General features: G+C 44.1%; 1 protein-coding gene across 1 annotated transcript in view; it reads left to right on the top strand.

Moving 5' to 3' along the window:
• The first annotated feature begins 7821 nt into the window (after nt 1-7821).
• LOC129833734 (trinucleotide repeat-containing gene 18 protein-like) overlaps nt 7822-9044 on the top strand; it is a 299469-nt gene continuing 298246 nt past the window's right edge. The window contains 1 exon segment of the mRNA XM_055898516.1: nt 7822-9044. This exon segment is cut by the window's right edge and continues 296 nt beyond it. The gene's annotated coding sequence lies outside the window, so the exon portion shown is untranslated.

Genomic DNA, 9044 nt, shown 5'->3' with positions numbered 1-9044 from the left:
TTATCTGTGTTTTAGTCTGGTTGATCGTGAGTCTCCGTCTTTTACACCAAGTCATTATCTGTGTTTTAGTCTGGTTGATCATGAATCTCCATCTTTTACACCAAGTCATTATCTTTTACACCAAGTCATTATCTGTGTTTTAGTCTGGTTAATTATGAGTCTCCATCTGTTACACCAAGTCATTATCTGTGTTTTAGTCCGGTTGATCGTGAGTCTCCATCTTTTACACCAAGTCATTATCTGTGTTTTAGTCTGGTTTATCGTGAGTCTCCATCTGTTACACCAAGTCATTATCTGTGTTTTAGTCTGGTTGATCATGAGTCTCCATCTTTTACACCAAGTCATTATCTGTGTTTTAGTCTGGTTGATCATGAGTCTCCATCTTTTACACCAAGTCATTATCTTTTACACCAAGTCATTATTTGTGTTTTAGTCTGGTTGATCGTGAGTCTCCATCTTTTACACCAAGTCATTATCTGTGTTTTAGTCTGGTTGATCGTGAGTCTCCATCTTTTACACCAAGTCATTATCTGTGTTTTAGTCTGGTTGATCGTGAGTCTCCATCTTTTACACCAAGTCATTATCTGTGTTTTAGTCTGGTTGATCGTGAGTCTCCGTCTTTTACACCAAGTCATTATCTTTTACACCAAGTCATTATCTGTGTTTTAGTCTGGTTGATCATGAGTCTCCATCTTTTACACCAGCTGACAGCACATAATGACATGTTCTGGGGGTCTTGTTCAGTTTCTGCCCTCTAAATAATATAATCGGCATATAAACGGAGACTTAGTATTTCATCATCGTATCTTACTCCAATATTTATCTGTTTCATTTCTTTTGCCAAATCATTTATAAACAAAGCAAACAAAGTCGCAGTGAAAAGGCATCTCCTTGTTTTACACTCGACGGTGTGGGGAAACCAATCTGTACCATATTCATTGAAGCGCACACAAGCAATTGGTACTTTGTAAAGAGACTGGATTTGCTTGATAAAATGTCCAATCAACACCTTTCTTTAACAAACTATAGGCTAAAATAAATATTTAAAAAATCTAAAGCTTTCTGGAAATCAATGAAACGTGCAAAAGTAGACTCTTCTTCGTGTAATCTATTTCTGATTATTGTACAGACAGAGAAGATATGATCTGTGCACGTCATGTTGACCCCAGGAAGAGTAGCTGCTGCTTGTTCAGTAGTTAATGAACCCCAGGAAGAGTAGCTGCTGTATATTCAGTAGTTAATGGACCCCAGGAAGAGTAGCTGCTGTATATTCAGTAGTTAATGGACCCCAGGAAGAGTAGCTGCTGCCTGTTCAGTAGTTAATGGACCCCAGGAAGAGTAGCTGCTGTCTGTTCAGTAGTTAATGGACCCCAGGAAGAGTAGCTGCTGTAGTTAATGGTCCCCAGGAAGAGTAGCTGCTGCATATTCAGTAGTTAATGAACCCCAGGAAGAGTAGCTGCTGCATATTCAGTAGTTAATGAACCCCAGGAAGAGTAGCTGCTGTATATTCAGTAGTTAATGGACCCCAGGAAGAGTAGCTGCTGTATGTTCAGTAGTTAATGAACCCCAGGAAGAGTAGCTGCTGCATATTCAGTAGTTAATGGACCCCAGGAAGAGTAGCTGCTGTCTGTTCAGTAGTTAATGGACCCCAGGAAGAGTAGCTGCTGCCTGTTCAGTAGTTAATGGACCCCAGGAAGAGTAGCTGCTGTATATTCAGTAGTTAATGGACCCCAGGAAGAGTAGCTGCTGTAGTTAATGGACCCCAGGAAGAGTAGCTGCTGTATATTCAGTAGTTAATGAACCCCAGGAAGAGTAGCTGCTGTAGTTAATGAACCCCAGGAAGAGTAGCTGCTGTATATTCAGTAGTTAATGAACCCCAGGAAGAGTAGCTGCTGTATATTCAGTAGTTAATGGACCCCAGGAAGAGTAGCTGCTGTATGTTCAGTAGTTAATGAACCCCAGGAAGAGTAGCTGCTGTATATTCAGTAGTTAATGAACCCCAGGAAGAGTAGCTGCTGTATATTCAGTAGTTAATGGACCCCAGGAAGAGTAGCTGCTGTATGTTCAGTAGTTAATGGACCCCAGGAAGAGTAGCTGCTGTATATTCAGTAGTTAATGGACCCCAGGAAGAGTAGCTGCTGTAGTTAATGAACCCCAGGAAGAGTAGCTGCTGTATATTCAGTAGTTAATGGACCCCAGGAAGAGTAGCTGCTGCATGTTCAGTAGTTAATGGACCCCAGGAAGAGTAGCTGCTGTATGTTCAGTATCTAATGAACCCCAGGAAGAGTAGCTGCTGCATGTTCAGTAGTTAATGGACCCCAGGAAGAGTAGCTGCTGTATGTTCAGTAGTTAATGGACCCCAGGAAGAGTAGCTGCTGCATATTCAGTAGTTAATGGACCCCAGGAAGAGTAGCTGCTGTATATTCAGTAGTTAATGGACCCCAGGAAGAGTAGCTGCTGTAGTTAATGGACCCCAGGAAGAGTAGCTGCTGCATATTCAGTAGTTAATGGACCCCAGGAAGAGTAGCTGCTGTAGTTAATGGACCCCAGGAAGAGTAGCTGCTGCATGTTCAGTAGTTAATGGACCCCAGGAAGAGTAGCTGCTGTAGTTAATGAACCCCAGGAAGAGTAGCTGCTGTATGTTCAGTAGGTAATGGACCCCAGGAAGAGTAGCTGCTGTAGTTAATGAACCCCAGGAAGAGTAGCTGCTGTATGTTCAGTAGTTAATGGACCCCAGGAAGAGTAGCTGCTGCATATTCAGTATCTAATGGACCCCAGGAAGAGTAGCTGCTGTAGTTAATGGACCCCAGGAAGAGTAGCTGCTGTATGTTCAGTAGTTAATGGACCCCAGGAAGAGTAGCTGCTGTATGTTCAGTAGTTAATGGACCCCAGGAAGAGTAGCTGCTGCATATTCAGTAGTTAATGGACCCCAGGAAGAGTAGCTGCTGTAGTTAATGGACCCCAGGAAGAGTAGCTGCTGTATGTTCAGTAGTTAATGGACCCCAGGAAGAGTAGCTGCTGTATGTTCAGTAGTTAATGGACCCCAGGAAGAGTAGCTGCTGCATATTCAGTAGTTAATGAACCCCAGGAAGAGTAGCTGCTGCATATTCAGTAGTTAATGGACCCCAGGAAGAGTAGCTGCTGCATATTCAGTAGTTAATGAACCCCAGGAAGAGTAGCTGCTGCATGTTCAGTAGGTAATGGACCCCAGGAAGAGTAGCTGCTGTAGTTAATGGACCCCAGGAAGAGTAGCTGCTGTATGTTCAGTAGTTAATGGACCCCAGGAAGAGTAGCTGCTGTATGTTCAGTAGTTAATGGACCCCAGGAAGAGTAGCTGCTGCATATTCAGTAGTTAATGAACCCCAGGAAGAGTAGCTGCTGCATATTCAGTAGTTAATGGACCCCAGGAAGAGTAGCTGCTGCATATTCAGTAGTTAATGAACCCCAGGAAGAGTAGCTGCTGCATGTTCAGTAGTTAATGAACCCCAGGAAGAGTAGCTGCTGCATATTCAGTAGTTAATGGACCCCAGGAAGAGTAGCTGCTGCATGTTCAGTAGTTAATGAACCCCAGGAAGAGTAGCTGCTGTATGTTCAGTAGTTAATGAACCCCAGGAAGAGTAGCTGCTGCATGTTCAGTAGTTAATGGACCCCAGGAAGAGTAGCTGCTGTAGTTAATGGACCCCAGGAAGAGTAGCTGCTGTATGTTCAGTAGTTAATGGCCCCCAGGAAGAGTAGCTGCTGTATATCCAGTAGTTAATGAACCCCAGGAAGAGTAGCTGCTGCATGTTCAGTAGTTAATGAACCCCAGGAAGAGTAGCTGCTGCATATTCAGTAGTTAATGGACCCCAGGAAGAGTAGCTGCTGTATATTCAGTAGTTAATGAACCCCAGGAAGAGTAGCTGCTGCCTGTTCAGTAGTTAATGGACCCCAGGAAGAGTAGCTGCTGTAGTTAATGGACCCCAGGAAGAGTAGCTGCTGTAGTTAATGGACCCCAGGAAGAGTAGCTGCTGTATATTCAGTAGTTAATGGACCCCAGGAAGAGTAGCTGCTGTATATTCAGTAGTTAATGAACCCCAGGAAGAGTAGCTGCTGTATATTCAGTAGTTAATGGACCCCAGGAAGAGTAGCTGCTGTCTATTCAGTAGTTAATGGACCCCAGGAAGAGTAGCTGCTGCATGTTCAGTAGTTAATGGACCCCAGGAAGAGTAGCTGCTGTATATTCAGTAGTTAATGGACCCCAGGAAGAGTAGCTGCTGTAGTTAATGAACCCCAGGAAGAGTAGCTGCTGTATATTCAGTAGTTAATGAACCCCAGGAAGAGTAGCTGCTGCCTGTTCAGTAGTTAATGGACCACAGGAAGAGTAGCTGCTGTAGTTAATGGACCCCAGGATGAGTAGCTGCTGTATGTTCAGTAGTTAATGGACCCCAGGAAGAGTAGCTGCTGCATATTCAGTAGTTAATGGACCCCAGGAAGAGTAGCTGCTGTATGTTCAGTAGTTAATGGACCCCAGGAAGAGTAGCTGCTGTCTGTTCAGTAGTTAATGAACCCCAGGAAGAGTAGCTGCTGCATGTGCAGTAGTTAATGGACCACAGGAAGAGTAGCTGCTGTATATTCAGTAGTTAATGGACCCCAGGAAGAGTAGCTGCTGTATATTCAGTAGTTAATGGACCCCAGGAAGAGTAGCTACTGTATATTCAGTAGTTAATGGACCCCAGGAAGAGTAGCTACTGTATATTCAGTAGTTAATGGACCCCAGGAAGAGTAGCTGCTGTATATTCAGTAGTTAATGGACCCCAGGAAGAGTAGCTGCTGTATATTCAGTAGTTAATGAACCCCAGGAAGAGTAGCTGCTGTATATTCAGTAGTTAATGAACCCCAGGAAGAGTAGCTGCTGTAGTTAATGGACCCCAGGAAGAGTAGCTGCTGTAGTTAATGGACCCCAGGAAGAGTAGCTGCTGTAGTTAATGGACCCCAGGAAGAGTAGCTGCTGTATATTCAGTAGTTAATGGGCCCCAGGAAGAGTAGCTGCTGCATGTTAACTATCTAATGGACCCCAGGAAGAGTAGCTGCTGTATATTCAGTAGTTAATGGGGATCCTTCTAAACGTTTCCTCCTCCTTTCACTTTCTATAGGCCTCTGTCTCAGTGGGAGCAGTCCTCCTTGCTGATGCCTGCCAGGTCTTACAACACCTGGAAAGGTATTTTACCTATCAGCTAACCACATTTACATTTACATTTTAGTCATTTAGCAGACGCTCTTATCCAGAGCGACTTACAGTAGAGTGCATACATTTTATTAATTTTATTTTTTTTACATACAAGGATATCCCTACCGGCCAATCCCTCCCTAACCCCTAACCCGGACGACGCTATGCCAATTGTGCATCGCCCCACGGACCTCCCGGTTGCGGCCGGCTGCGACAGAGCCTGGGCATGAACCCAGAGACTCTGGTGGCGCAGCTAGCGCTGCGATGCAGTGCCCTAGACCACTGCGCCACCCGGGAGGCCATCCTGTGTTATATAGAGATTTTATAGAGATCTTTCAGTCGATGGCCCCGTTGATGACGTGGCGCGTCAACCATTGGTGTATGTAGATATGTCATCCAAATCTGGTCCTGTTGGTCCAATAGGAATTAAATGTAACTCTAGTCCTGTGGTCCAATAAGAATTAAAGGTAACTCTAGTCCTGTGGTCCAATAGGAATTAAAGGTAACTCTAGTCCTGTGGTCCAATAGGAATTAAAGGGGTCCTGTGGTGCAAATAGGAATTAAAGGTAACTCTAGTCCTGTGGTCCAATAGGAATTAAAGGTAACTCTGGTCCTGTGGTCCAATAGGAATTAAAGGTAACTCTAGTCCTGTGGTCCAATAGGAATTAAAGGTAACTCTGGTCCTGTGGTCCAATAGGAATAAAAGGTAACTCTAGTCCTGTGGTCCAATAGGAATTAAAGGTAACTCTAGTCCTGTGGTCCAATAGGAATTAAAGGTAACTCTAGTCCTGTGGTCCAATAGGAATTAAAGGTAACTCTGGTCCTGTGGTCCAATAGGAATTAAAGGTAACTCTAGTCCTGTGGTCCAATAGGAATTAAAGTTAACTCTGGTCCTGTTGTCCAATAGGAATTAAAGGTAGCTCTAGTCCTGTGGTCCAATAGGAATTAAAGGTAACTCTGATCCTGTGGTCCAATAGGAATTAAAGGTAACTCTAGTCCTGTGGTCCAATAGGAATTAAAGGTAACTCTGATCCTGTGGTCCAATAGGAATTAAAGGTAACTCTAGTCCTGTGGTCCAATAGGAATTAAAGGTAACTCTGGTCCTGTTGGTCCAATAGGAATTAAAGGTAACTCTGGTCCTGTGGTCCAATAGGAATGAAAGGTAACTGTCCTTTTTAATACATCTAATCTATAATAATTGTCAGCTAGGTTGAGTCTGAGTGGGTAGATGGGATCGGGGTTGTGAGAGATGGGTTATGGGTTATTTAGAATGTTGAGAGGGTTTGATTTAAACGGTTGTGTTTATGCCATGAGCACCATAATCCACAAATAGCCTACCCTTACCTTGCATATGGTGCCATTTACAGACCATGATGCATTATGGTCATACAGCTGTTACATTAACACCCAGACCACCGGTAACACTGTTTATAACGCCCCTACACACTCTAACAGCTTTGATTGCGTTCAACGGCCCGGAGTCGTCGTCGCCCCCCCCCCCCCCCCCCCCCCCTCCCCCCCCCCCCTCCCTCCCTCCTGCCTGACTGCAGAGCGGTGTGAGTCTCTACTGCGGTCCTGAAGTCTCTCTACACAGACTACTTCTATCAGCAAGGAACACCAGGGCCGCCTGGAAACCGACTCCCCCTCCCAAAAAAAATTCCCACTGCTTGTTTTGATCACTGAGTTTTGAAGGCAGGGGGCCTTGAAACGGTCAGACTCCTTGGGCCATAATTGGGTTTTTATAGAGCTGGCGCTGGACCAAGTGTATACATCCGGGTGACTGACACCTCCCTCGGCCAATCAGAGAGTGGGTTTGCGGAGCTCCTTGTAAAAACAATGCGCGTTTCATTGCGGAGGATTTTAATGGTCGGACGAAGGGGCCTTGTTCCCCCAATGTCCCCCCCCCGCTCATTTAGGACGGCCCAGATGGATCATAGTACAGAACCAACGGATCGATTCAGACCAAAATAAGGATTTTACTGGTTTCTAAACACGTTTCCTTCTCAAGTAAGAGGCTAACTTGTTCTCCGAGCTGTCACTCTCGTCGCCTAATATCGCAAAACCTTGTTAAAAAAAAAATCAGTTTTTAACATGTTTTTGCTTAAAGGTTAATCAGTAAAAAAGGCGGGGATGTTTAGCTGTGTTTTATCGTTACTTTGAAACGTTGTTGTTGGGTCTATTCGTTGTTTAGATACGGGAGAACAACAGCGGGGTTATAACTGCTAAAGTTTACTTTCATAATAATGGACCCGAGAAAAGTTTGAAACGTGGCCGCCGGGAGCCTCTCCCTGCGCCGCATGGCCTGCTGCGGCGCACACCCCCACTAACAGGCCGGTGCCTCGGAATAAATGATTATCGCTTCTTTATAGAGATCTAAACCGTAGAAATAATGTGATTTTAAAATAAATAAATAATGTTTTATCAGATCTGCTGCCTGCCACGACTCAAAAAGCCGCGGTGTGACCAGGCAACTCGATACTCTGCCAGTTTTGAAGGTTAAATTCAACATTTAGCCCGTTTTTACTAAAATAACTTATGAATATACATATATTTTTGGTACTTTTAGTAAGACTTTAGCTTATATTTATTTTTTTAAACACTCAAATTGCGTTTTTTTAACCTGTACCTAAGCAGACCGTAAGTAGTCCACAACAAGAAGCAACTGCTAGAAACCTGGAATTAATTACGAGTTGACCATTCAGGCTTTTCTTTCCCAGCACGAAAAGTCCCGTTTTTAATTTGATGATTTAATTGTTTCAGATAACCCACATAAGAGTCATTCAGGACTACCGTTTAGATAATTATTCTACATTTTAAAAACAACGCGAGACTAGCCGAGTCTAATCGCTTGGCTGCATTTGGCATAAACACAAATTAAATGTTATTATCAGGCTGTTTTTAGTGTGTTTTTTTTAAATACACACGAACTAAAACTGACTCGGCAGTAGGCTTGCCATCTAATGTTATATAAATAGTATTTTCTTACGTTTGAAACATTTTCCGCCGAGGAGTTGTGTGAACAGCCGTTTTGGTGTGAACGGGCTGGGGTCAGATCATCCAGGCAGCATCGGTGATATCTTAAACACTAACTGCGGATCAAGAGGCTCCAACACACCGCTAAACTCTTCTGATAAACGAAGCGGTGCTCTTCCGCAACCGTATTTTATTTCTTTTTTTAACCCGTTTGACATATATATTTGATGCGCCTGTGATATTTACGGTGTATTGGTTTTTATATCGAGCCGTTTGGTCCGTGGAGCTGGCTGGTTCAGGGCTGACGGAACAACTCGGCCATCGAGGCTATTCTAGAAGGAATCCATATTATAGAAGGAGTCCATTTGACGACGAGTGTTTTTGGCTGGACGGGGTTTTGGATCATTTGGGATCCTGATACCTCCAGTCTGTTCCAACTAACCGCTCAGTCCACTGCCCCGCTATGCGGGAAGAGCGACGGCTTCACCGTCTGCCTGAGAGTCGTGGAAGAAACGCAGCTGGTCAGCTACACCGTTCAATAATCATATTATTATTAGCACACAGTGGCTCATATGAAGGGTCTCTACAACTGCTTAACCGTTATTCCCATATGCGTGTTTATGGAAGATTGTAAATTAAGTTTTTTTAAAGTGTTTTTCTAAACTGCGTCATTGCCCCTCTAATGGACCGAGCTCCGTAGATTCCGGTTAGGCTCTTGGGTAAAAACGACTGAAAATCTCCCAAAAAAACGTTTGTTACTAGTCTTATGATCTGACCTCGGCAGAGACAGACGTACGGTGTGATTGTGTGTCAAGCGATTTGCTGGGTGTTTTTATAGGTCAGGATGTCGATGGGCATGGATCCA

The sequence above is a fragment of the Salvelinus fontinalis genome, chromosome 34 (genome assembly GCF_029448725.1).
Source record: "Salvelinus fontinalis isolate EN_2023a chromosome 34, ASM2944872v1, whole genome shotgun sequence".
Taxonomy (NCBI): domain Eukaryota; kingdom Metazoa; phylum Chordata; class Actinopteri; order Salmoniformes; family Salmonidae; genus Salvelinus; species Salvelinus fontinalis.
The sequence above is the reverse complement of the archived record's forward strand: the minus strand, read 5'-3'. Positions and strand labels throughout refer to the sequence as shown.